Source organism: Oryx dammah, unplaced genomic scaffold (assembly GCF_014754425.2).
Source record: "Oryx dammah isolate SB20612 unplaced genomic scaffold, SCBI_Odam_1.1 HiC_scaffold_6, whole genome shotgun sequence".
Taxonomy (NCBI): Eukaryota; Metazoa; Chordata; class Mammalia; order Artiodactyla; family Bovidae; genus Oryx; species Oryx dammah.
Genome location: NW_024070190.1, coordinates 17,975,421 through 18,001,390, shown reverse-complemented (window position 1 = coordinate 18,001,390; position 25,970 = coordinate 17,975,421).

Sequence of the window (25,970 nt, the reverse complement as noted above, 5' to 3'; positions counted from 1 at the left end):
GCCTTGAGGCCCATCTAGAAATACAGCCGCAGTTCATGCAACCTGACCTATCTCCACTAGGTCATTTATAAAATAAAGAGCAAATGCCTAGAGAGACCCAGTGACTCACCAGGACCAGGCAGCAGCACATCAGGAATCCTGGATTCTGCTGTCCACCAGCAACTCTTCCAATACCAAGCCACCATCCAAGTAGGTGCTGTGATGTCTCACTGCCTGGTGTGGCAGCCTGAGGCAGGACACCCAAGAGATATCCAGGCCCTAACCCTTGGAACCTATGAATGTTAATTGTTGTTCAGTTACTAAATGGTGTCCAGCTCTTTATGAATGTTAATTAATATGCAAAAATAAGGTCTTTCCAGATGTAACTATGTTAAGGATCTTGAGCTGGAGAGTTTCTCTTGGATAATCTGAGTGGAAAACCCTGATCTCATATGCAATTGTTTATAAGAGGGCAGGGGAGGAGGAGAGTTTTCACACACAGAGGAGAGGGTGACGTGAAGACTGAGCAGAATGTTGGAGACTGCAGTGTTGGGGCCACAAGCCAAGGAAGCCGGGAGCTCCCAGAAGCTGAGAGACAAGGAACACATATTCCCCTTGAGCTTCCAGGAGGAGCAAGGTCTGGGGACATCTCGATTTCAGATTTCTAGCTTCCAGAACTGTGAGAGAATAAATATCTATTGTTTTAAGCAACTGAGTTCATGGTAATTTGTTACAGCAGCCTTAGAAAACTAACGTACTGAGATAATGGAACTTTAGGATTATGAAATGGAATTTGGAATATGTGTCTATGTGACTAGTTCTAACACTTTTCCAAAGTACCAACTCAGGGAAGCAAAGTTAAATCCATGCACGGGATTCAGAACTTCCCATAGTGTTCCTCCAATTTTAGTTCAAGCCCTCTAGTTGCTTGCTTGACCTTTTAGAGAGCATCACTCATAAGCCAGAGCACCAAGCATTGGCCCCCTCTGGGTCTACGTGTAAGGAAGATGTGTGAACCCAGAACACTCTTGGTGTCTGTAGTGATGCTCAAGGAATGGGAATTGTTGCCCCTTTTTTCTTATTCAGTTCAGTTCAGTCGCTCAGTCGTGTGTGACTCTTTGTGACCCCGTCACTGCAGCACACCAGGCTTCCCTATCCATCACCAACCCCCGGAGCTTGCTCAAACTCACGTCCATCGAGTCAGTGATGTCATTTCTTTCTTACAGTTAGGTCCAAACTCAGTGACCCCCTCCCACCCTGGCCAGGCATGACTAAGACAGGGGGATTTCATGGGGTCCTCTGCTGCCTGCTTCAACTCCCCTCACTGTCGCTTCTAACTCACCCATCCCTTGCCACCTCCAAAACCAGACACACATGTTGGAGCCACCCAGTAATTGGAGTTTCATTGTTCAGAGCTCAACTCAAACATCCTTTTCTGTGAAAGCTTCCCTGGCCTCCCCGACTAGGTCACTGGGTAGGGCAGGATCCCAGCAGGAAACAGATGGTATATTTAAATTGAGTAATTTGATGAGGGTTCAGTGAGGGGACTGCCTACAAAGTGTGGGCCAGGGTTAGGGGGAGCCTTGAGGGGTGGGGTGGTCCTCTGGGCCAGCAGGCTAAACTATGGGGGGAAATTCTATCTCTCTCGGCCTGAGGTTCTCAGATGCTGTTGGTGGGAGGTGGGGGCGGGGAAAGACAGGAGCAGAGCCTTCTGTGGAGGATGCAGCCGCCCAGGTGTGAAGCAGGCAAGGAGCCAGAGGAGCCGGGGCCCACCTCCCTCCTCCCTCCTCCATCTTCCAGCTCCCAGGGTGATGCTGTTGGGTGAACCCACTGGGAGCCACAGGTCCTTCCAGGAGGCAGATGTGCACACCCCACGTTTGGGCCTGTGCACCTGTGTGACTATGTGATGACCGTCCTCAGCTTTATCACGCCCTGCCCTGCAGTGTGAGTTTCACAAGAAGGGAAGTTTGCACGTCCTGCTCATTGTACAGAGCCTGAGGCATAGCTGGTGCTCATCTCATGTCTGCTTATTGGCAGATGGGCATAGCAGACTGGTGGGAGCTGAAGCACGCTGGGAGCCAGGAAGGGACCGAGAGTCCCTACAGCTCCTCTCTCCCCTGAATGGAGGCCGCCCTTCTGTCCTCTCTCATCGCTCACCTTAACTCAGGAAGCCCCGGATGAGAGGGGCCAAGGACCACTCCTGCCTTGCTTCCAACTCCTATCATCATGGCAGGCTCACCCCAACAACCCTGCCTGGTGAGAAGCCATTGACACAGCCTGTCATTTCCTAAATCTGTAGCTTCTCTTCTGAGAGGTTTTGGTTCTCCCTCCACTGACTCCTCCTCTGTTCCGCTGCTCTGGCCTGAATGTTTGTGTCCCCGCCAAATCCATATGTTGAAGCCCAGCCTCCAATGGGATGGTGTTGGGAGGTGAGGACTTCTGGAGGTAATTAGATTTCCATGAGGTCATAGGATGGAGCCCCCATGATGGGCTTGAAGAGATCAAAGCTCACTCTCTCTCCAGCATGTGAAGATTCAGTAAGGCAGCTGTCTGTTAACCAGGAAGAGAGTTTTCACCACAACCCAACTGTGCTGGCATCCTGATCTTGAATTGCCTCCAGAATTATAAGAAATGTCTGTTGTTTAAGCAACAGTCCATGATATTTTGTTGAAGTAGTCCAAACTGCCTGACAGCCCTTGACAGTCTCTCCTCCAGGGACCCTCAGCTTCCCCGGGCCTGGCCCCTGGCATCAATCATGAAGTCCCCCTCCTGTCCTGAGTGCACCGCCCTAGGATGGGTTGGTGTCCCTGCCTGCAAAGGACACTGAATGGTCTGAGAAATGGTTCTGGCTTCCCACGGAGCAAAAGTCAGCCCAGAAAGTGACAAGTTGGCAATTCAGAAGACAGGCTCCTCCATCCTCAGGGGCAGCTGCATGCCCTGGTCCTTGACTCTGTCTCTTCATATGAAGGGGCTAGAGGCTCACCAAGTGATGAAAATGAAGCAACCTCAGCTCTATTCCATGGGCCAGCTTTGAGGAGGGACAGGAGGGAGCAACCCTGAGGGGCTCACACATAATCACCAAAAGAAGAAAGTGAAGTGTCCAAGTGTTTCCAACCGGGTGGACTGTAGCCTACCAGGCTCCTCCATCCATGGGACTTTCCAGGCAAGAATACTGGTCTGAGTTGCCATTTCCTTCTCCAGGAGATCTTCCTGACCCAGGGATTGAACCCCGGTCTTCCACACTGTAGGCAGACGCTTTACCGTCTGAGCCAGCAGGGAAGTCCATATAATCACCAAAGGCCATGCTAACTGAGAGCTGGAATAGTAGGGGGCTGTGGGAAGGAGGAGCAACCTGGGGAAGGTGGGGGGCTTGAACTGGGACTCAGGGGAACCAAGCCACTTTCCCAGCTCAGAGAAGATTCTGGCGGAGGCCCTGAAGAGAACCTGTGCCTGCTGAGACTTCCAAACAGGCACCGTATGAGGGTGGACTCAAGAAGATGGCGACCTGGAGGGCCCAGCTCCAGGCAGGCCCCTGCATTCTTCTGTCGTCTCCAGCTTGCTTGGGTCTGACTCACCGTGAATGATGGCATCAAAGTCCAACACAGGTGTCCTTGACCATGGCTGCCCACTGAAGTCACACAGAAAACTCGAGAAAAAGCTGCTGATTCTGGGACCCTTGCCCCAGAGATAAACATTGGCTTGGCTGGGGATTTGGCAGTTTTTTAAACCTCCTCAGTGATTTGAGTGTATAGCTGGGTTGAGAACCGCTAGCCTGAGGACTGTCTCAAAGGGGAAGCGAACTTTGCATGTCCTAGCCTACGAGGTGGAAGATACCATCCCAAAGTCCATTCTTCCCACCTTGGAAAACAAGGTGCCATGTTATAGATTTTGGTTTGGTGTTTTTCAAGCAAATAGACTTCTGCAGAACCAAGAGCTTGTGGGCCCAAGGAGAAACAAAGGCTGAATGTTGGCTTTCTTTTCTCCTCATGGAACATCAGCTTGTGTCATCAGGCGGAAATTCTGCCGGCTGGCTTAGCTGGGCTTGGGAGGGAAGCTTTGACTGCACCCATGAGAGCTTCAGAAAAAAGTCGCCATGAGATATTAAATGTCATCACTTTCAAATTGCCATGATTTTATATATATAACTTGGAATAATTTAAAGTCACTTGAGAGATCATCTGAAGATGTGTGGACAGAGTATTCTGCACAGATATGCACATTATAAGCCACTGACTTCAGCAAGAAGGAAAGGAAGTTATGCTGTGTAACAAAACTCAATGGAGAAGAGAGTTTGGTGACAGGGAGGTTATGTATAACGTTAAACCAAAGAAATATAAAGTCCATACCTAAAATATCATCTCAGCTGGGTAGACTACAAATAGGCCACAGTTTTCAAATATTTTCAGGTACTAGAGGCTTTCAAGTGTTAGCTCATCGTGTTACAAAATGAATTATTATTTTTTCCAAGTATTTTAGTATTTCTTAGGTTACACAAGAGATATGTATTATTTCCATAATCAGAAAAGAACTTATAACCAGAAAGTCATTGGACTGGCAAGTTGCTTAAAGGTTGCATTTCTACATTTAGTAAAAAGGTAAGATACTTGGTTATATTTGATTTTCAAGTAAGTGACAAATTTTTAGTGTAAATATATGCCAAATGTTGCACGGGCCGTATTTAAACTGAAAAAAAAAAGCATTTATTACTTATCTGAAATCGAATTTAAGTAGGCATCCTTTTATCTGGCAGCTCTACCTGGAAGAGAAGGTGAGCAGGACCAGGCTAGGTGGGAAAATTGCCAGCAAGGGTCCCTGAGAGCTCCCAGGGTCCGCAGGCTGTGCCCACTTCTCAGGCAGAGGTGTTGGAGGCCACTGTCCATGCAACAGCCACACTCTCTCCCTCATCCCTTGGTCATTAGTCTTATTTCCTAAAGTACAGCTGCCTCCTTGTATGCATCTATTTCATGAAAACTGTAACAATAATGTTATTTTGTGATGTGTGTCTAAATTCTCAATAGGCATCATAGCCTTGATCACAGGTATGCATCTGTGTCTCTGATAGGTCACCCAGCAAGTTCAGCTTCTTAGCCCACCACCTCTAAGGTCGTGGCTATTCTTAGCCCCATTTTGTGGGTGAGGAAACTGATGTTCGGAGAGAAGGGCAGAAGCTTACTCCAAGCCACGCAGTTGGAGGACCACGAAACTCAGTGCCCTACCTCAAGTCTGCACAGGGAAGCTTTTCTTTGCATCACCCTACATCAGTTCATCAATTCACAGCTCATCCTCTGAAGCAAACTTACAAGGCAACCACTGGAGTGTGCAAGCCAAGGTCCCCTGTTTCCTCCACATCCCAGCTCAGTTGGATCGAGCTGGTCTCTTCTTCTCTCTCTCCCGCGTCCCTCCCCTCTTCTCCCCTCCCTTCCTTCTCTCCCTTTTCTTCCATTCCTTTCTCTTTCTCTTCCCCCACCTCCATCTTCCCCCCTTTCCACAACCAGTGAAGGTATTTGGCATGTCCTAGGCTCACTGAATTCCTCCCACGTGCTCTGAGACCTCAGGCAAGTCACCAGAGCTCCCTGTTGTTCAGTGTTCTCAGCTGTAGAACAAAACGAAAAACCTCAGATTCATGAGCTTAGTGCTTAGTGGGGAAAAAAAAAAAAAAAAAAAACACATCCCCACTGGATTTCTGGTATTCCTAGGAAGTCTTCAGGTGGGTTACAGTGAGCGGTTCTTCAAAAGCATCTTCCCCCTACTACCCATGGCTTTCACTGCTGATTAATGATCCAGATTATATCAAACAAAGCTATGCATTGTGTCTTTGAATTTCTGGCTTGATTTTTCCTACCCACCTTACTTTGCCAGGAATAACCAAGGTCAAGATTCTTAGGTAAAACTCCTACCGACATCCAATTGTCCTTATTTCTTGGTGAGATCCTTAAACTAAGAAGTCTTGTTATGAAGAAATTGCCTCTCATTTTTCTTATCCTCTCAGTCCCTTCAAGGTCTTTCACCAAACCAGGTCCTGAAACTTTCTTGGAAATCCAGAAAATTAAGTGAAACAAGAGCACCGTAGAAATCTAAGAATATATTAAATGGTCTGGCACAAATTAATGAAAACCTCTTTGCTTGTAAAAGAAAAATAAAGATTCAGTTCATTCAAACAAGGAGAGCTCTGTGGAAGAAGCATACATTTTCCATTTGCCTTCAACACCTCTAAATGTCCCGAGCAGAGGGTGAGAAGCCCGCACACACGGGCCGTCTACACGTGTGGGGTGAGAGAGAGGGATGCCCAGGGTGGGACTGAATCCTCCCAACAGTGGTGAGAGATAAAGGAGGAAACCGGCACTGAGAAGGCCAAAGACTGGCCCAGAGTCACTAGGCCAGGGAGTCTGATGCGAGACCTGATCCTAGGCACTGAGGTTTATTCTGCATGACGCTGCCTCTAAAGCCGAATGAAGGATGGCTACTTCAAGGTAAGAATTGACCGCATTAACCTGCCTTTGGCCAGGAACCCACCTTTTGTGCTTCCCTTCATTGCTCTGGATAAGTCCCTGAAGATTTCCCATCATCTTCATCCTTGGGCCCCTACTCGACTCTTATTTGCCTCTCTCAAAACCTTTATATATCTTTTCCAGTTTCACCATGGGGGAGAATGCAAAGATCATAGATCCCAACCAAAATAAACTGTGTTTAAATGCCTCACAAAACCTTAGTGACTTGGAGCAAGTTGTTTAACCTCCGGGACTTAGTCTTCTCATCTGTAAAGTGGGTACATTAACTGTCACTCCTGGAGCTGCTGGAAAGATGAACTACACACCAAGGATGCTGAATAACCTCTTCCTGTCCTATCTCAGGTTCCAACTTCCCTCTCTCCCAGCCTCAAAATGCTCCAGATCAATATCCCTGATTGATTGGGAAAAGGAGCTTGAGAAGAAAGCTAGCATGCAGAAGCCAATGGTATCACTCTCTCAGAACAAAATAATATACTTCTAGGCCTGAGAATCAGCCTTGAGGGAAAATATATGTATGATGTAATAATGGGCAGGGATCTTTGATCTCTCCCTAAGACCAGTAAGAGGCCCAAGTCAGGATGTGGAGAGAGGCTCTTAACATAATCAGGGGTCAGCTCCATCAACCAGGCAAATTCTTCCTGGTGATCAAGTACGCATCAGGACACTCTTGGAAAAGTGATAGCTGGTGGTACCCAGGGATGGTGATGTGACCAGTCCAGGTGATAGATGCCCAAAGCTCTGTGCAGAATGGTGGAGGAGCTTCAGACAGCTTCCTGGCCCTGGGCAGAAGGCAATGCCCAAGCCAGGCATTCCGTGGCCATGCTTCTGCCGCTGGCCTGGCTCCTCATTCAGTCTGCAGCCCTCTGCCAAGGACTGAAGTCACAGCCACCTTCTCTTCCAAGACCCTCTCTGTGGCTGTGCCAGGAGTTGGGCATTAGCTCCCTTTCACTTATTTGGAGAGGATGAATTATGCCAGGGTCATGCTAACCATCATTTAGAGATTATTTTTGGACACAGAAAACTCTTTAGCAGCAGGCATTGGAGGTTACACAGTGACTCCAGGAGTGAGACACTTGAATACTCCAAGCAGGCCTGCCAAGAGGAGGTCCTCACACAACGGTGCCCTGGGGACTGAGTTTACAGACTCACCTTTGGAGTCTGCTGCAGCAAGCGTGCCGAAGCGCCAGCCAGCACGGGGCCTGCTCCGCTAGGCAGGACTCAGCCTCGTTTATGTTGGGATGGTGTTCAGGGTGGATTGATGGAGGAAATGAAGCAGGATCCAGAAACATCTACGGCCTCTGAGGAGCACCTGGCCCTGAACCTTTCAAAAGTCTAGTTCTTTTTTAATGCCTTGCTGCCAAGCGCCGACTGGCCACTGGGCCCCGGGGGCTAGTTCCTGCACACTTTGTGCGCTCCCATTTTCACGATGAGAGGCAAATTACAGGTCTGCTGTGTGCCGAGGTTCGACCCTGTGGGCGCTGCATAGGCACACTCTTAGAGAGCGCTGATGGGTAATGAAGACCCCTAGGGAAGCTTCCTTGCAAACTGAAAAGCAGACCTTTATTCTTTTCAGCCTCCAAGGAGTTTTCAAGTTTGAGTGGCTCTTTGAGACAGTCTAAGCTGGTGACTGTCTAGCTTTGTTGACTGAATCCACTGTAAAAATTACATTATATAACTGTTCATTTGATAGGGCTGCCATAACAAAATGCCACACTGGGAGCTTTACTGACAGAAATTTGTTTTGTTCCTTCTGTATTTTTTGCTGTTATTTTCAAATTTCATATTTTAGATGCTTAAATCATTAATTTTGAGCCTTTTTTTGTACCATAATCATTTCAGGCTATAAATTTTCCTATAAATACCACAAGGGTAACACATGGTATTTTAAATTTTATTTATTTATAAATATTTTCTATATGAAACCATTTTTAAAAAGTTTTGTTGAGGATAGCTTTATTTTCAATATGTGGTCAGATTTTATAAATGTTTTCTTTGTGAGTAAACTGTATATTCCCCCAATTGTTAGGTATGATAACTGTTGATCAATTACTAAAACATGTTGTGTTAAGACAGTCCTTTAATAAGGTAGATTAGTCAGCTTCTCATTGTTTTGGCAATTTTTGCTCCGTAATTTTGAGGTTGCTTTAGTAATAAATTTAGCATTCTCTTCTCAAATTATTCTTTCCTTAACACATGTTATTCTACTTTTAATTTAAATTATTCTGTGTCTTGAGGTTTTACAGTTATTTCTTGTAAACTTTATGTGGTTAGATTTGAATTTTCTTTTGTTTCAAACTGATGACCCTCATATTTTAAGCCAGATTTTTGTCCATGTATATCTAGTATGATTAGGGTTAATGCCTGCAATCCTACTACACAATTTCTACACAATTTCTATTTACCTCATTCTTTTCTCTTTTTTGTCTTCTCCTTTTGTGACTTAATTTGGATGGAGCGCCATAAGATCTGATTCTATTGTTTTCCCTCTACTTGTTTTAAGAGTGTACAGTATGTGTGCGTTCCATGAATGGTCATCTTAGCTATATCAATATGCATATCTGAGAATGTCTAAAGTTTATTAATATCCTAATTGTCATCTCAAATGATAACCTTAATATGGTTTTTCTAGGTTGACTACTTTCTAGAAGCAGATTTACCGTAAAGCTAATGAAACATGAGTCTTAGGACTCTCCATTTGTATGAGCTCTTTCCAAGATGCTGAGCCTCATTTGGTTTTTAAAATTTAGTATTCTTTTTAAGCTTAGTATTTATTCCAATAAATCATAACAAATTTAATATTATTCTGTGCTAGCATGGGGTCGCTAAGAGTCAGACACTACTGAGCGACTTCCCTTTCATGCATTGGAGAAGGAAATAGCAACCCACTCCAGTGTTCTTGCCTTGAGAATCTCAGGGACCGGGGAGCCTGGTGGGCTGCTGTCTATGGGGTCGCACAGAGTCAGACACAACTGAAGCGACTTAACAGCAACAGCAGCAGCAGCTCATCATTACGTTTGAAAAGATGTTTCTTATATTGTATCTATTTTTTTTTTATTGTCTCGGTGAAAAGATTCATTCAGGGGATCTAAATGGCAGCACTGCTATAGAAGGGACTAAGATTGTGAAACTTGCAAAATGGCCCCTGGGTACCCAAATATTTCCAGGCAGGAGTCAGGCTGAGAAAGCTACTCAGCTGCAAACACAGACATTTCTTACAGAAAAGGAAGAACCTCAAAGAGATTGGGTCCAGGAGCTGTGAGAACAGTGAACTAGGAACCACTTCTAGGAAGAAGAACCAGCCTCTGATCAGGGATGTCTCTGACCCCACAGCACGGGGTAAGCAGGAGCCCAGCTGGATTGCTGCAGCTGTGATGTGGTTCCGTTTCAGCTTCATCCCCTTTTGGTGGAAGGGTCTCCTACAGCTTCATCATTGTATCCTAAGGTGGGGATGGGGGAAACTAGCCTTTCAGTTTGCAAATCCCTGGGAATGACTTTGATGATAAAATCCTTAACTTAGAAGAGCCTGATCTATAATGAAACGAGTCTTCTGGAGATAGGGGTGAGGCCATTTCACCATATGCTTCTGCTCTCAGTCAGCAATGCCCCTGACTGCAGCCTGATTCTGCTCCCTGGAACGTCACCGGAGTTGTTCTCAGGGGTTCCTGGCACTGCTCCTTGTGTGTTTGTTTCACATTGAAGGCCAGTAGGGACATCGCTGGGGGAAAAAAAAGCTCATCCTGGGATCTCCTTTCCTTAACATTAAATGAAATAAAATATTAAATATAAATATTTACCCGTGGCACTCTATCATTTTTAATAACTGAACACAATATTTTAAGCGGTGACCAGGGTCAATTAATTTGTCTGTTTAATTTTAAATAGCATGCCCCTCTTCACATACACAATTACAGGAGGTATTTATGAAAACTGATATGGGCTAAAAGGAAAGTCAGTGTGGGTTAGTAGGATGGAAATACATCCCATACATTTGTCCAAGTGCTCTTAAAAGTGGTTCTGAGTTTCTAAGCAGCCAGAGGCGGAGGCAAATATGATCATGTAACATGGTTTACAGTGCCCTTGATGTGAACAAACCCCAATGGCGACCTAGGAGGTAATTCAGTTTTATGCTGCTGAGACTTGAGACTCGTGTCCCTTTGGCCTGAAATCAAGCAGTCACGGGACCGTGTCCTTTACCAGAATCCTCACAGGGTCAGTGACTGGGAGTTTTCCTGATTGTCTTTGGGTTTGCTTTACATATACTCTAACTATGAAGTACAGTTGTATGAAAAGAGCTCCAGGAGAGGGGGCTCAAAGAGTTTGTACCACGCTGCTCTGACTTAATCCTTCACCAAGCCCTTGAGGAATAATATTTGTCTAAATTTAACGTTTAATTATGGAGTGATAATGTTGTCAAAGTTTTACTCTCTGAAACCAGGAGTGAAGGTGGTCCTCATTGCCTTTAAGTTCTAGGGTGATACGCATACATGTGAAACCCAGATTCCATCCTCTAGAGAGCTGGACAGCTGTTTGACCACGACACCTGTCTAAAGAGGAAGTCACCTGCCTGCCCCATCCACCCCCACCCCCACCCCCAACTGCTAAGTTTCATCATGTGCAGATCAGGTTGCTATCTTCACGCCTATGTGCAGGGAGCTTTCTGAAGGTCAGACCCACCCCTGCTCTGTTGACCACTGGTTTCCCTGCCACAACCAAGTGTCACAAACCGAGTGGCTTAAACTATAACAAGTCTGACAGTTCCGGAGGCTGGAAGTCTGAAATCAAGGTGTGGACAGGGTTGGTTCCAGGCCTCTCTCACTGGCATACAGATGGCCGTCTCTACGCTCACAGGGCATTTTCCCTGTGTGTCTGTCTGTCTCCAGATTCCCCCTTTTTATAAGGACACCAGTTACATTGGATTAGGGCCCATTCTAATGACCTTACCCTCACTTGCTGACCTCCGTAAAGTTCCTATTTAAATAAGGTCATATTCTGAGGTTCTTGGAGTTAGGGCTCTAACATGCAAATTTTGGGGTGACATAATTCAACCCACAGCACCACTGCATCCCCTAACAATGTCAGGCACAAAAGCAAACTGGAAGAATGGAGAATTAATGAGAGAAGACATGAATTGGGACTTACTTTATCAATAGAGGAAGTGTGTTCAAGGCCCAAGATTTTATGTTAGAGCAACAATTCTAGGCTGGAAAATCTAAAATAGGTGTTACTAAATGCTCATAAAAGCCTTAGTAAAGCTTAGCAAAGGATGTCTCACTTTAAGTTATGTGACTTCCTGAGCAACACTCCAAGATAAACCAGTTATAAAAGTACCTCTAAGTAAATGAATGAGTTGAGTCTACACAGGGTCATTATCCAGTCATAGTTAAATGACAGGAAACCTTCCAAAGTGATCACCTGGGTTTCAGATGGCTAGTCTTGATTTGGCACTGATGAGATGCCTGATTAGCTACCTGGCCTCCTGGCTTTAAAACAAGCACGCCAGCTCTGAGCCAACACAAGTCCCCTCCCCTCTTTACCACTGAGTCAGGGAGGCTGGTGGTGGGGAGGCAGTCTTTATTTTCCATCTCCCCCTCCAAAAATGGCTGTTTATTTTTTTCTCATTAAAATGGTAATGAGTTGGAAAGATGTCTAACAATTCTGAAAGTTAAAAAGAAAAACTTCCTCAAAATTTCTAGACATCTGTGGTAGCAGCTATTGCAATTAGATATATATAACCCCAAGTATGCAACCCCAAATACTTTCAATGTACATTTTTACATTTAATATATGATCCACATTCACCCGAATGGGATCCTACACGACACACTGTTCCATCACTTGAATTTTGAACGTAATAAAGCCTGGCCATGAAAACACGCAGAGCTACAGCAGCCTGCATGGCTCCCCATAGGACACAGCTCTCCCTGCAGCCCCAGCTCTCTGCTGAAGACGTGCACTGCTTCCGATTTTCTGCTACTATAAATATTATTTAATAACATTCCGCATATGTACACATTTTTATGATCACTGGATTATTTCCAAAGGCTAAACACCCTCAAGTAGAATTGTCCTGTCAAAATAAATGCATTTTATCCAAAATAAAAAATATATCTTTCAAAAATATTGGCTCTATCTTCACTCCACCAGTAGAGCATGAAAGTGTGCTTACCCAAGACATTGGACAATGTTCTATTAAATTTTTGCCAGTGTGATGAACAAAACTCATAACTCACAAATAAAATCTACTTAAGAGTAACATCAAAACCTACTACAGCTTTTTTTTTTTCCTTTTTTTCTTTCATGCACCAGGTACTGGGTCAGAGGCTTGAGGCTGTCGGGACCATATTGTCTGAAATTCTTGTGGCCTTTCCTAACTAGAAACAGACAGTCTTGTTTTCTGAGTAGGAGGAGGAACATGAGACAAGAAAGAAAGCGCAGCACTTAGAGCAGGAGGGCAAAACTTGCCAGAACCCCCTGCAAATGTCTGCTTTTGCCTTACTTGCCATTTGAAACAATTCTTTTCCCCTTCACCTTCAGCATCCCTATAGCTGAAGGTGATCATATGGCCCTGTGACTGTAGAGAGGATGTTGTTAGCTTCCTGTCTGTTGCCCATTCTTAACTTCTTAATAATAATCCTTGAATTTTTGCTTAGTCTAGTTTTTTTATTTTTTTTCTGATGGACTTTTAGGGCCTTTAGGGGAGGCCATGAATTACCTTATTTTAAACCCCTGTAGACTTGAGCACACAGAGGCTTCACAGTTCTTGGAATTTGGTTGGCTGCCAGTCAAGAACTTAGGAAAACATAAATACTACTTCTTGAATACTTACCATATGCCAAGCACTTTTCCAAATGCTTTACATATATTAACACGTTTTATCCCATAACTGCCTTATGAAGTAGATACTATTATGATACCCATTTAACTGATGAGGAAATTGAAGTGCAGAGTGGTTAAGTAATTTGCCCAAAGCCACACATTCAGAAAATTAGAAGCGGGAGTTGGGCTTTTAAGGTAGGCTGGTTACTTTCTGGCCTTGTACTCTACTGAACCATATCAGTAAGTCATAAGTGACTTTCACTATCATGTCTTAATTATGTGATGAGAAGTTTTCAAAAGAAAACAAAATATACAACTATTTTAAGCCCATACATTAAAGGGAAGGGTGACAGTTGTTTGAAGTAGGGCGCTATGGAAAAGACTGTCTATGCCTCATTTCTTATCAGTGTCGATCAGGTTAAAAGCATAACCATCTTCTTCCTCACTCATTCTGTGTTTGTGGAAACTTCAAGGTGATCAAAGCTGTCTTGGGGCCAAGGGAGAGCTCTGCTGTAAACTGAACTTCTGTGAGGAGCCTTGCTTTCCTCTGCAGTCCGGGGCTGTCGACACGGAACCTGGGGAGTGTTGTTTGATTCTGCTTTGAAGAAATACTTCCCTTGTGCAATCACCATAGCCTGGCTTGGTGAAAAGACAGCAATCCAGAGGACCAAGCTTCAAGATCACTGGCACCTGAAGGACCTTGGTTTCTACACCTATAAAATCAGGCTAGTTTGGATTCTTCCGCAGGAATTTGTTTATAAAGTCACTGGATTCTGTAGCCCCAGATGTGCTATGTTTATGGACACAGTGAGGTTGGCTATTTCTCTCCAAGGAGAGTCTTCGGTTTTTGTAAAGGGCCAAGGTGGCAACTCCAGAAGCCAAGTTTAACTTCATTTCATTACTCAGAGTCACTTTGGTCCTCAAAAATTTCATATCAGATATTCTTCATTTAACAGTTAAAGAATGTATTTGTGGCCTCAGAGGGAACATTCGAAATATATATGATGCTTCAGTGCTCTTTGAAAATTTATAGTCCCAGGACATCTGAGTGTGACTTTCGCTAGCTGCCTCACCAGACGTCCTTCCAGCTTCTCTAGTTCCTTTCCTATTAGAAACTCACATGCTCTCTGTTCCTGAAGTGTGCCAACCCGGGTAGGCTAAATTTTGTCACAGTAACACATCACCTAAAAAAAAGAAAAACTCAGTAATTTCTTGCTCTCATGAAGCCTGCTGCAAATCTGGGTGACTCTCCAGGGCAGCTCACCTCCATATTGAGCAATTTACGTGGTTTCCTTCTCTTGGCCCCTTTATCTCAACACCTTCACTGTTGCAGATGAAGAGTCAGAAGGTCAAACATCTGTAGTTAATTGCTTTGGCTCAAAGTTTGGCCATCATTTTCATTTTCATTTCCTTTTTTTTTGGTAAGAGCTAGTTACATGGACATACCCAACTGTAAGGATTAGAATTGATAATTCTCTGTGTAAGCAAAGTTAGGGGAGAACTAGATACTGGCAAACATTAATTTTGTGGACCATATAGACCAAGGTTTTCTTGATTAGATAAAGATTTCCATCTGGCTAACCTGGGCGCTTTCCTCTTTGGATTAGTCAGATTCAGGATCATGGAGTATTGGTGAGAAATAAATTTGAAAGCTACAAGTTCAATTTAAGTCAGGATGTCTGACATGAATCCTAACAAATGACCATCAAGCCTCTCTTTTGCTCTTCCAATGTTGGAGTCTTACGACCTCAAGAGCCTAAAATTCCATGCTGAAACAGCCTGATTGGAAAATTCTTTCAGTTCCCAGAACTACCTTTTGCCTTTAAATGGAGCTTGCTCTGTCCACACAGCCTCTTCTATGACCCTTCAAAATGCCTGAGGTCATCACCATATCTCCTTTCAGTCCAGGATACACAGCCTCAGGTACCATCAATGGCCCTGACATGACTTCCATTACTCACTGTCCTAATCACCACTCTCTATATCCTCTTATTTCAGTGTGGAGCTCAAAAGTCTTACCATTGCCAAATAAGGTTATCACTGCTCTTTTCTGGACTCTGCACAATTCTAGCAATGCCACTAAGACAACAGTAGTTTTTAGAGAAAGTACATCATGCTCTGAGCTTATATTCCATCTGGACCTATTGAGAACCGCAGCCTAACACTTATCCCTCTTCCCTTCCAGGGTTCTGTCCAGTGGTTTGTAGACAAAAATTAAGATGAAAAGGCTTTATTAGTGGTTGGGCATGCATCCCAAGATTGACAAAAGGCAGGCGTCTTTGATCTAAACTGGAACAGAAAACTCATTTTGGTTCTCCAGCACTGAAGGATGACCTCAGCTCTCTCCATCTGTATTGAAGACAACTAGGAAAGGGTGTGAGGTTGACTTAACTCACTCATTCATTTTAACCTAAAGAAGCTGAAACATACAGGCATACGCACACATTCTGCAAGACGGTCAAGCATGCTTACCATTTAGACTTAGGAGAGAAGAGAGATTTCTAGTTCTTCTGCTAGCTGTGAAACAAGTTGTGAAAGTAATGAGTAAAGGAGAGTCAAGGGCCCTGTCCACTGGTCAAACGTTCTCAGTGAATGTGCTTTATTTCATCTTCAGACCATTTCCTAATTTAACAGGATCATTTCAAATTATGATTTGATGATACACCAGACTAAGTATGGTGTGTTAATTACTTAGTAGGAAAGGAACCATTACAGAGAAATGAGACATGCATCAGAATGCTAGGATTTTAAGATTACTTATAATCACAGCATAACCTAGGATACCCCACTAGCAGTCTTTTTAAGACAATGATTGATATATAAAAGTGGTCACATAATTATGAATTCCTTGGATTTAAAAGAAAATTTTACCTTTGTTTATATTATTTCCAAGGTTTTGTTTTTATATTAATATTCTATCAAATTTTATCCAATTCTATCGAATACTAATAATCTTAGGAGACCCTAAACTACATGTGTGCGCAGCATTTCAGAAGAGAAGAGGTCACAGATTCTGATCAAGGACAAGTTTGTATAGTCTACAGTGATCTAAACCAAATCACTGGCTGAGTTCCTTTTGATAATGAAGTTCTATTTGTTATATCCGGACTTAAGCCCCTGCCTTTTAAAATCTAAATCCAAAGATTTAATTTTTTGAAACTTGGTGTCATTCCCAGAAATGATGTATTTCTGAAAGTTTCTTATGGTTGGCAATACTTACACTATTGTCCCGTCATTATGATAAATTGACCTGGTCTATAAATATTAATTGGAAGCTTATGCATGCCTTATCAATACTGGATTATAATGAGTAGGGCCATCTCAAGGTTCCATACACTCAGAGATGAGAGATGGGGTGCATGTAACATTTGGCTAATTAATCATCTTGGAGCACTCTGTGGGATTCTCTGCTTAATTGCTTGCTGTGTAGACCACAAAAGCAATCAATTGCTTCATTTTTCCTCCATCTGCTTGTTACATAATGCAGAACCCATGTTTGGGGGATTATTTTAGTTTATTTATAGTTCCCTGTGTTTATTCTTTCTTATCTACAGAGGCAATGAAAAATATAACTCTGTACTTTGAAAACATCACAGGAAAGAACACTTTCTGCTTATTAAAAAGCAATAAAAATTTAAAAAATTCTAATGCATGGATTCTTTTATGCATACATTTATGTTAGCTTTCCTCTTTTGAGTATTGTTATGAGTTCTTAGTCTTCCACAAAATCAATTTGTTTCAAGTAAGCTTCATTATTATTTTTGTTTTTATGCTCAGCTTGGTGGCTGTGATTTCTTCAAAGTGGCTCCTTTGTCCTTTCAACTACAATTTTACCATCATTTTTTTAAAAACAACCGTATTTATCATCATTACCAATATCTTCCATATTCATTAATGCTTTTCCTACCCTAAGATTTGAGAACAAGAGTCATGATGCCACTTGGTGGAAATTAGTATTGAAAACCCAAATCTGGCCCTAACGGTAAACAGAAGCTGTGGCAGGCCTTGATACCTAGCCTGTATCCTTTCGCATCTTCCTCTTTAGGACTCTGATTTCATTCAGGAGACAGTAGGCTCAGCCAGACATGTTCACTCCTGTAGATTTGCAACTGAGGATGGCCCAGTCTGGCCCCGTCTGGGCCACCATCATCTCCTGCCTTGATTATTGAAGTAGAATTCTGTTTCATCCTGGTTCTCCTACTCAATTTTTCTCCTACAGAATAATTCTCTCACAATGCAAGCCAGGTCATACAGCTCTTCTTTCAAAAATCTCAGTGGCCTCTATCCTACAAAGTCAGAGCAACATCCGCATAGTGGCCTTCAAAGCCCTGTGTTATCAGAGCCTCACTACCTGTTTGACCTTCTGGCCCATTGTTTCCCTTCTTGCTCACTCACTTCCAGAACAACTGGTTTCTTTGCTTCTGGTCCTTGGCAGCCCAACATGTTGCCGCCACAAGACTTCTGTCCTTCCCATTCCTCTGAAGGGACTTGCTGAGATGCTCCTCTCCCTGTGATTCCCAGCTGTATGTCCTCTCTAAAGAGATTTTCCCATGCTCCCTCCTTTCCCCTGAGCCTGCTCTGTGTATCTTTATAAAACACGTCGCCATTTGTTTACTGATGCGTCCCCCAGATAGATGCTGAGCCTCAAGATGATAAATACACGTCTGATTTTTTCCCTGCCCTGTCCTCAACCCTAATGACAATTAACACCCGATGTGTGGTAGGTCTTCCAAAAATATTTGTTGAATGAATGACCAATTAAATGAATGAATAAAGCAATGACATTTCATGGTTTTGTGCTGGAAGTGTGTTTTGAATATTCAACAACTCTGAGAGTAATCTTCTCACCATGTTCTGGGTTTTGTCGCTCTTCAGCCAAGACTCTGACATGGCTTCCATGTCTACAGAGCAAGAGCTGCATTCACACAGAGTCCTCCAAAGCCCTGCAAGATCTGAACAGTGAAAGCACTCTTAAGCATTGAAAAACACCTAACTGTCATCCTTAATTTCCTTCACTTCATTGTTCTTCAGCTAAGAGGCAGTGTGTGGGAAACCTTTCCATGTCCTGAGGGCTCACATGGTTCTCTATACTACAGTGAGCAAGGTACTGGCTGACTCCCTCCGGATTTCACATTTCATGCTCACAGAACCCTGGATCTTGTCTCGCTTAAGACTGTCCCTGTCTGCTGGTCCTGTATCTCTGGTGCCTCAGCAGAGAAACACGCATGTGGAGAACGACCCACAGGCAGTGCTCACCCATCTGTTTCACTGCCTTGGTCCCCTTCTTTAAGGGAGCACAGCATCCCCAGTGGATACAAGGGAGAAGGAGTTCAGCTTGGTTTCTTTCTTTCCTTTCATCCAGTGACTGATTGGACAGGGCTGCTTAGTATTACGGAGAGCTGCCCAATAAAGACGCCTAGTGGAATAGGAGATTTTAAGTGGCAGTGAGTTCCCCATCTTAGTGAGTATTCAAGTGCAATCTGAAGGATGGATTATGGAGGCTGCTGGAATACGGTGCACCAAAAGCAAGATACGCCATGTGCTTCAGCAGCTTTTCTCTCTAAAGTCTTTCTCAAGCCTTCCTCCTTTTGTGCTCCATTGGCTAAGCTAAATGGTAGTGTTTTCTCTCAAGAAGTCCTAGAAAAACCAAAGACCCCCTCAATCACCACAGGCACTCTCCTAAATGAAAGATAACTTCATGTCTTCCACAAACTCACTTGTTGACAGTGATGGAGCAATGTGGAGGGAAGCTAGAGAAAGGTACCTCTTGATCACATTACATTAGCATCACAAGATGCATTAGAGGTTAGGCTGCTCTCCAATAAAATGAGTTTCCTCTTTCCATCGTTTCTGAAGAAAGCCTCCCTCTCCATCACTTATTCTAAGGATTGGTATTTAAAAGTTATTTTTGGTATTTGTTGACGTACATGCCTTCCAAATGTTACCCAAAGGTCCCATCTTCTTTCCAAATGACATGGAATACTCAAATAAAGTCATACAACTTTGAAAACAGATTAAATTGGTGGTAAGTCAACCCTGTGTCTTGAACAGAGTTTTATTTGCTAAAGGCAGCAAAGCAGTTTTAGCCTGTCCTCAACTCTCTACTGGCCAAAAATATTATTTACATTTAGAGAAAAATAATCAAATGCTTTTTTTTTAAATTGGTGCTTACACTATTTTTCCTTCTGTTTAAACTGAGGTCAGTTCATCCCTGTTTTCAGCTAACCTCGACATCCCCAACCTCCTGGTCTCGTCTTTAATTAAAGAAATAGGTCCAGTGGCATTTTTAATTTTTTAAAAATCATCCAACAAGCAAAGATGCATTTCAACACCCAGCATTCTATTTATTCTGAGATGTTCTCTGCTCCTTCCTTCATATTATGTGCCTTTAAAGAAATTGCCACCACCACCACTCTTTTTTAAACCTGATGTTCATTCCACTTGGATGGGATGGAGATCTTGAGTTGAAAAACAGTGTCTCTTTTAGCTTGTCCAAATTCCTACAGAAATGAACAAAGTGGAACCTGGGAGTTCTTGGCTGGAAGGAATTTGTTGATGGAAATTAGGACCTCATGTTCCTCTTTCAGTTTTCAGACTCAAATCAAAAACCAGTCTGATTCTGGAAACTACCTTGTAGGAAAGATAGAAGGAAGACCTTCTTTGTTACTGTGTCTGATGTGCCAAACTTTAAACATGCACAAGGTTATGTGCTTGCAAAGGAGTTTTGTTTTAGCATATTCCTAGAGCCACACCTGAGTTCAACTGCATAATACTATTGGTGCTTGCTTTTTCCTCCCTGCACTGAAAACCGGATTTTGGAGATAGGGATAAAGGGGTTGGGGGAAGTGGATTCTCTAGAGGGAAAGAGAAGAAAAATTCAGCTGGGTATATATATTTCAACTTCTCTGCCGTTCCTTTTGCGGCAGACTGCATTTACAAAGAGGTGTACAATAATACCACCCATCCTACAGGATCTTCTATAGGGTGACTTTGCCACCTTCACACGGTCAGGGTTCCTCTCTCCTCCTCATGAGTCTAGTGGGCCTGGGAAAAAAGTAGAACAGAAAAAAATGACAATATAACCTCTTCCCCTGGGAACTATTGCTGGAGTCTGAACATCCTGAGGCCTCCATCTTGTTATGAAGCCCTGTGACACGCAGAGATCACGTGTAGGAGCTGAGTCCAAAGGTCATCAGGTGATCCCAGCCTCCAAACCATCACCCCTACCGGAATCTGGCTTCCCAGAAGAGATGGCAGACCTCGTGGAAATGAGACAAACCATTCCACTGCACTGTGACTGAATTCCAGACCCACAGAGTCCAGGAGCATGATAAAACTGTTTATGCTACTGCATTTGTGATGGTTTGTTACCAGGTAAGGATCCAGCCGGAATATCCTGCTTAAGTCACATGAGCAGCTTATCTGGAGCACCACCTTGTGCCAGGATCTATGCTGGGCATTATGGCCATGGAGACTGTGACACCATTCCCACCCCATTTGGCGGGGTGAGACACATGGACAGATGTGTTAGCATACCATCTGGAAGGATGGCCCTGGAGGCAGAACCCAGCTCTGTGAGAGCACAGGGCTTGGGGTAGGGAAGACCAGGGAATGGGTTGGAGTCCATCTGATGGGGAGGATCCCAGAAGATATCTGAAGGAGATGACATTAAGTTGATTTTGTTAGGTAGTTAGAATAGGAAAAAGGAGTCCAGAATGGCGGTGGTTAAAAGACAAGGAAGGGAAAAGAGCACGAAAATAGAACAAAGGAAGGTCTGAGGACCAGAGTGAGGACCTCAGGTAGAACAAATAGCACCCCAGCTAGCCCAGTTTACATAAGGCCGGCCCCGGGGGGAAGGAGAGAAAACATATAAAAAGAGGAGCCAAAGGGCCGGGGCTCGCTCTCTTCTCTTCCAGTCTTTTGGGTCGGCATGCCCTCACACCTCTTGGATGTATTTTCCTTTATTTTCTAAATAAAACTGAGCTGTAACACGGAGCTGTAACACTGTTACAGCTGTGACACGCCGAGGGCTTTAACATCCGTCACTTCAAATTTTTGTTGTGATGAGACAGAACCGAGGAAATTACACACTCCGCTGACAACTTTGATATGATTGGGTCAGCAGAAGAAAGTGAAACAGGTCTAGGTGAAAGACACAGCCCACTTATAGGCACTTAATCATGGAAGACTTAGGATAGAGAGGGATTTGACATTCTTCTCAGCTCAAGCTCAGTGCCTGTGGGGAGAGGTGAGTACAGCTGGACTGCATGGCATTGGATAGTCTGGATCACAGGAGACCAGGGTATCAGGCTAAGGAGGTGAGAGTAGGCAGTGGAGCACGCAGAGGATGAGGGGGAAGAATAGGAGCCCATGACCCAGGCAGTACAGCTCCGCCCCCAGCCTTTTTGCCGCCTCTTTATGGCCCTGGCAGGCTAGGAGACTCTGCCAGGCTTTTTGAAAGAATCCTGCAGCCTGGACTCACCAACTGACTCCCTGGCCCCAGCCACTGCAGTTCTGGGGTTTCATGGGGGCAACACCATTTTCTCCTTGCAGCCTTGCATGAACACATCCTCCTCTCCTGTGGGCAGTCCCACATCGAAGTTGTGTTACTTGCCTGAGGTGGCAGAGGCTGGTGTCTGGGGGGCTCAGCAAAAGCTCCCATGTTACCTGCCTGAGGCACTGCTGGCTCTCACACTTTTGAGGTGAGGGAACGCAGAGAACAGCCCCAGCCAGCCTCAGGCAAAGCACCCCCCTTCCACCCTCCTCCCCTCTCCCCCCACCTCCGCTGCCCCGCCCCACACAGGGTCTTGGGGCCTTCCTGCCTTTCAACAGCAGAGACTTCCTGCAGGGACCATGTCTGCACTGAAATAGATCTGTTTTGAGGCCACTTTGCTTTGAACTATAGAGCAACTCCAGGAGTTTAAAGTACCATTTACCTGAATGGCTGATATGTGCATTCGTGTGAGACATTCAGCATAATGGTTGATTTATATTTATGGGGGGATTGTACGTAAATTCTCATTTATGAGCAACCCCTCTGTGCTGGGCTGAGGTTCTCTCAGCTGCAAATACTGGGCTGCAACCCCTGAACCTTAATAACCCTCACTCTCCTTGGCTTAGATTCCCTCATTCTAAAGAGGCCTGAGTCTGGTCTGAGAAAGGTCATCTAAAGCCTTTGGTATAAATCTGGCACTGAACAGAGAACAGGCTGCTATTTGCTGATGGCCACCTCCTCCATGGAAAAGCAGCCCTTGCCTTTGGCTTGGACTCTCTCAACCCACAGTCTGTTCTGCAGCTCCAGCAGTGAAGGAGACCAACCCTTCACTGCGTCACACTTCCAGGTTGAGACCGACTCTGCTCACCTGGAGCCCTCATGTCCATGATCATGGAAGGGAAAATGGTAGTTGCAGAAGGCTGGGAGGAGGGGAAGGAAAGATGTTTAGTGGGTGATGGTTTCAGTGTGGGGTATTGGAGTCTACAGAGAGACGGCAGGATGGTGGGGAGAGTTTCACAGTAATGTGAAAGCTCTCAGTGCCACTGAACTGTGCATTGATTACACTAGCTACACGAATGTACACTAATGTACTAGTTACACTAATTGCACTAGTTACATGGCCAATTTTACGTTGTCTGTTTCTCCACAAACAACAGACACATCCCCTGAAAGATGAGACTCAGACTCCTTGAGTTGGTACATATGACCTTGATAGAAGTTGGTATGGCCAGGCTTCTGCCATCCCTTCCAGCCTCGTCTGTCTGTCTGTCAGGTCTGCTGATCTCCCACTTACACTTTGGCGATCACTCTCTCAGGCTTACACAAACACACACATCATCACACACACACCAGCACCACCAGTACTACCATATCACTTTCTTTTTCTTGTCTGGGCCGTTGTTCTGCCTGGGATACTGTCTTAAATCAACGCATGAATTCTGAAGCCAGCCTGTCTGGGTTGGAGTTCCAGCTCTACCATAACTACTTGTGTAACCTTGAGAAAGTTGCTTAACTTCTCTGTGCTTCAGTTTCCTCAGCAATAAAAGGAGGATGGTAATACCACCTACATCCCAGGTTGAACAGACCCATAGAACACGCTGTGTAGATCATGGCTGTTTCAATTATGATTTGTTTCTGGTATTGCCTGAGGAGCTGGCAGAGAGAGTTTTGTATTATTCTTCAGTAGCTGATCAGGCTGAGAGGTCACGTGATTTGCCATCTTGGGAACAAAGCCAGGGCATTGTTGCCTCAGGACAGGTCATTTGAGTTTCTGGAGATGGACATGGCCAGACTGGCTGTACAGAGGGGCCTGGAGCCTGGGGCTTACTTTCCTGCCCCATGTATGGCAGCAATCTCATGCCCTGGGTGGTGTTTGGGAGTCCAGGTCTAGGGAGTGGGCCAGTGTTTGGGGACAGCAGACTGCACCTTCCCCTCCCTGTGCTGGCTGCCCTGAGCAGTGCTGGGGGAGGTGGGGCTGCTGAGAGCCAGAAGATAAACATATTAACAGAACTTTCCATCTGTCATTTCAGAGAGTCATTTACTGCCTAGCTGTGGTTGGAAAAATTAAGTCCTTGTAATTTAGAGTCAACATTTCTCGTGGAATCATGTTAGACCAGTTGGCGTAGTTCTGCAGCCTCTCAGCAGAGTTGCCTACAATCAAAACAAGTTTGCAGCGGTATGCTGTCAGTGGGTAGGTAGCTGTCAGCTACCCTACCTGTTGCCCTGCTGACTGCCCTGCATCGAACACTGGGTGCTGCAGGCCACGGGGCAGGCCTGGGCATGTGGGGCCCTGGGCTGCAAAGGGTGGACTGCAGGAACTGGCTACTGGGGAAGCTGCATGGTGGAGCTCCAGCCCACATAGGTCTCTCCCTTTCCTGACTAAGACAAATGACTCTTCCCCTGTGTATTGGTGAGCTCAGGCTACGGTAGCAAAATACAACAGACTGAAGGTTTAAACAACGGTCATTTTCTCCCAGTTCTGGAGGCTAGAAGTTCAAGATCAAGGTGTTGGCAGGGCTGGTTTCTTCTGAGGCTTCTCTCCTTGGTTTGTAGATGGCCACCTTCTCTCCGTGTCTTTGCAACGTTTTCCCTCGGCTTGCATCTGTGTCCTATTCTCTTCTTAGAAGGATATCAGTCATACTGGATTAAGACTCTGCCTAATAATAACCACATTTTAATTACCTCCTTAAAGGTCCAAATCTCCAAATACAGTCACATTCTGAAGTACTGGGGGGTTAAATCTTCAACATGTGGAAATTTCAGGGACACAATTTTGAACACCCTATAAATTCAGGAGAAAGTAGTTTGCTGGTTCTACTGTGTGGAGAAGGAAACTGAGGCTCTGGGAAGGCAATTGGGGCCTCCCAACTCCCACAGCCAGCAAAGGCAGATGGTAGGCCGAGGTGCAGGATTTCAGGACCTCCTATTTTTACCACATCACAGTTATGGCCAATCTACAACTGCAGGTGAGCACATGCCAGGCACTGCACAGGCTCCTTAAACCCTCTGTCAGCTGAAAAAAAACACATGACCTAAAAGCTGAGAATTATTTTTCACTTGGCAGACTTTTTGAGGATTTAGGCCCATAAGACAGCCTCTCAGGTAGCTCTCAGGGACTGCTCAGAAGAGGTAAGGGAGGAGTCAGAATACACAGGAGTTTTTGTAACAAACACCAAAAAGATGACTGTTGAAGGTGACTGGCTGAAAACCAGACATCTCAAGTGAATGAACTGAGTGCTTTTCCAGCTTTTCTGCATATGTGAAGATACAAGAGTCTGGGCTCATCGAAATCATCCCTTTGAGATGACTCCTAGCTATCTAGGTCTAGTATCCTGCTTTTCTCCATCCTGAGTCCGCTCAGGGTGCATGGTTGGGCTGACAGCTTGGTGGCCACAATGTCCTTTGTTTACTTGATATGACAAGTGACATTCTTTGTTGACACCCTCAAACGCTGTCATGCAGGACAGGGAGGTTAGATTCAATTTAAGGCAGAACTGTACAGCAGAAAGTAAAATGAGGTCTCTGGGCAGCCAGCTCCCATCTCTGGGGAGGGTGGAGCTGAGGCCCCTGCTTGGGTTGCGGTGTTCTCTTCAGTGATGGGATTTTCCAATGCACAGTCACCTTTTGCTAGGCTTACAGATTTCTCCAACTGGGGGCTGGGTAGGTCTTACCCATAGATTTTCCTGTTCAACTGGGCTTCAGTAAGTAAACTTTTGAGGCTGCTAAGTACTGAATGTTAGGCCATTTAGTTAAAAAAAAAAAAAAAGAGAGAGAGAGAGAAATATACCGAGATGCTTCTAAGTCAGGGGGCTCAGCCCTGGATCTCGGGCATCAGAGTAGACATTTTAGGACCAACTCAGCTACCTTATTTTGAGATGGGGAATCTGAGGCACTGAATACAACCTTGACTTATTGAGCTGACCTGTGGCTCTGGCTCAGGGTTTGGCACAGGCATATGGCCTGTTGGCCACATGGGGCCATCTTTGACTTACCTGACTCAGTCTGGCAAAGGCTGTCATTATGTGGGTGAGGTGGTAGGTGGAGGGAAGAGAGCATTATTTTGGACCCACCTGGATTCTGCCTTACCTTCCTCTGAGCAAAGCTGGGTGGCCACTGGCCCAGATGTGCCGTGGAATGCCCAGGAACAAAAGACGTGAGGAGTGGACAGTGGG